Genomic DNA, 3532 nt, shown 5'->3' on the forward strand with positions numbered 1-3532 from the left:
CGGTGCCATGTTGAAATTCACCGAGCTGTTCAGTACTGGCCATTCTACTGCAAATGTTTGTCTACGGAGATTGCTTGGCTGTGTGCTCAATGTTATACACCTGTCAGCAACAATGGGTGTGTCTGAAATAGCCGAATACACAAATTTAAAAGGGTCTCCACATACTTGTGGCCATGTATTGTATGTATCTCTGCTGGTCTTAGATGGAGACAGACAAACCCTTCTAACTATTGATATACTCATGGACATACAGTAATTTCAAAAAAAAAATTGGGGAGGTTAAAATTACAACTATAAGAAATCTTTCAAGAAGTAGAACGCAGTAAATCTCCGTAGAAACAGGTAATAATGCKACTTAGTGTGTAACGTTAGGGGTCTCACAGGGCAGCTGATAACATACAGTAACGTATGATGTTATACAGGACCATATAAAACATCTATGGAACAGTGCACACACAGAGTGATTTGGATGGATGTAAAACAGGGTTAGGGATTTTTTTTTAAAGCAGTCTGTGACTTACCTCCGTTAGAAGCTGTAACTCTTCTCACATTTAAAATGAATTGGTTTTATATTAAAGTTGCACATCTTGTCAGAATATGATCTTGTGGATGTCACTCTCTATCGGCTCTCTCTTTTCTCGTCCCCATTTCCTGCACTCGTTATTTAACTACATTATCCACATCCCTTCTGTTGTTTGGTCTTATAAATGAATGGATTGTGTGTGGGGAAGTATGACGTTTGTTACTGATGTGATTGATGCTGAGAGAGAGAGAGAGCGAGAGCGAGAGCGAGAGAGAGAGAGAGAGTCACACAAAAGGGTGGTTGCCCTAGCAATTCCCTGGTCATAAGCTTACCCCTTATGAACAATCGGACACAGGACACACACAACACAGCACAAACAATAGCTGTGGTGTTCTCCAGTTTTCTTTTGGCAAACCGTGAAGAGAGTATATCTTAATGACTTCACTGTCTTTTTAAAATGGCCAAAAAATGGGTGCTGCCGTGAAGGGACCCTTCAAATTGGCCCCACTGGCATGGACACGGAATATCTCCAGCTTGGACACATTGGGGCTGAGCTGGTGTTGATAGACCCTAAAACAGATGTAGAGAATTAATTTTTTTTTACCGTTATTTTACCAGGTAAGTTGACTGAGAACACGTTCTCATTTGCAGCAACGACCTGGGGAATAGTTACAGGGGAGAGGAGGGGATGAATGAGCCAATTGTAAACTGGGGATTATTAGGTGACCGTGATGGTAGAGGGCCAGATTGGGAATTTAGCCAGGACCACCGGGGTTAACACCCCTACTCTTACGATAAGTCCATGGGATCTTTAATGACCTCAGAGCGTCAGGACACCGTTTAACGTCCCATCCGAAAGACGGCACCCTACACGAGCAGTGTCCCAATCACTGCCTGGGGCATTGGGATCTTTTGTTTAGACCAGAGGAAAGAGTGCCTCCTACTGGCCCTCCAACACCACTTCCAGCAGCACCTGGTCTCCCATCCAGGGACTGACCAGGACCAACCCTGCTTAGCTTCAGAAGCAAGCCAGCAGTGGTATGTAGGGTGGTATGCTGCTGGCAATACAAAAAGGCAATACAAAAAGAATGTGTCGCACTAGGACTTTGCAAGTGGCCATTGTTAAGTAAACTGATGAGAACACCAGTCCCAATTTGAATCTGGTCCCCCTTTAGAGTCTGGTTCTCTTTAGAGGCTGGTCCCCTTTTAGAAGATGGTCCCCCTCAGAGGCTGGCCACCCTCAGAGGCTGGTCCCCTTCAGGGGCTGGTCCCCTTCAGAGGCTGGTCCTCTTTTAGAGTCTGGTCCCCCTTTTAGAGGATTGTCCTCTCTAAGAGGCTGGTCCCCCCTCAGGGCTGGTCCCCCCTCAGGGGCTGGTCCACTTCAGAGGCTGGTCCCCCCCACCCCCCCCTCCCTCAGCATTACTGAATAGAGGAATGGAATGTCCAGTTCATGACTGTAGATAACAAGCAGCATTTAAATGGAGGAACGGAAGAGTTATAAAATGCATTCGATTAGGTTAGAATGGGAAGTTATGAGATGTAATTGTGTTAGGTTAGAATGGAGAGGTAAGAGGTGTATTGGTTAGAATGGGAGAGTTAAGAGATGTATTGGGTTAGGTTAGAATGGGAGAGTTATGAGATGTATTGTGTTAGTTAGAATGGAGAGGTAAGAGGTGTATCAGGTTAGGATTAGAATGGAGAGTTAAAAGACATATTAGGTTAGAATGGGAGACGTTAAGAAGATGTATTGGTTAGAATGGGAGAGTTTTGAGATGTATTGGGTATAGAATGGGAGAGTTAAAATATGTGTGGGTTTAGAATGGGAGAGTTAAAATATGTGTGGGTTAGAATGGGACAGTTTTGAGATGTATTGGGGTTAGAATGGAGAGTTAAGAGATGTATTGGGTTAGAATGGGAGAGTTTAGATGATGTATTGGGTTTAGAATGGGAGAGTTAATAGATGTATTGGGTTAGAATGGGAGAGTTAATAGATGTATTGGGTTAGAATGGGAGAGTTAATAGATGTATTGGGTTAGAATGGGAGAGTTAAGAGATGTATTGGGTTAGAATGGGAGAGTTAAGAGATGTATTAGGTTAGAATGGGATAGGTAAGAGATGTATTGGGTTAGAATGGGAGAGTTAAGAGACTTATTAGGTTAGAATGTGAGAGTTAAGAGACTTATTAGGTTAGAATGTGAGAGTTAATAGACGTATTAGGTTAGAATGGGAGAGTTAAGAGACATATTAGGTTAGAATGGGACAGTTTTGAGATGTATTGGGTTAGAATGGGAGAGTTAAAATATGTAGTGGGTTAGAATGGGAGAGTTAAAATATGTATTGGGTTAGAATGGGAGAGTTAAAATATGTAGTGGGTTAGAATGGGAGAGTTAAAATATGTAGTGGGTTAGAATGGGAGAGTTAAAATATGTATTGGGTTAGAATGTGAGAGTTCTTTGAGATGTATTGGGTTAGAATGTGAGAGTTTTTTGAGATGTATTGGGTTAGGTTTAGAATGGGTGACAATGACCCAACACACCTCCAGGCAGTGTAAGGGCTATTTGACCAAGAAGGAGATTGATGGAGTGCTGCATCAGATGACCTGGCCTCCACAATCACCCGACCTCAACTCAATTGAGATGGTTTGGMYTGAGTCAGACCGCAGAGAGAAGGAAAAGCAGCCAACAAGTGCTCAGCATATGTGAGACCTTTGCAAGAGCATTCCAGGTGAAGCTGGTTGAGGGAATGCCAAGAGTGTGCAAAGCTAAGGTTATATCGGGTTAGGGTTGTATAGGAGGCAGACTTGGATCATAGACAGAGCATTAGAAAGCACAGTCCCACATCCACGGAAACATTTCCCCCTGTCACACACCCGCACACACACATGCCCTGTGTGTGACAGGGGGAGATGTTCCCGATCACAGAATGTAAACCTTTGTCTGCGGATGTTTGAATGTGCTTTATAATGCTCTGTCTATGATCCAAGTCTGCCTCCTATATAACCCTAACCCA

The sequence above is a fragment of the Salvelinus sp. IW2-2015 genome, linkage group LG4q.2 (assembly GCF_002910315.2).
Source record: "Salvelinus sp. IW2-2015 linkage group LG4q.2, ASM291031v2, whole genome shotgun sequence".
Classification (NCBI taxonomy): Eukaryota; Metazoa; Chordata; class Actinopteri; order Salmoniformes; family Salmonidae; genus Salvelinus; species Salvelinus sp. IW2-2015.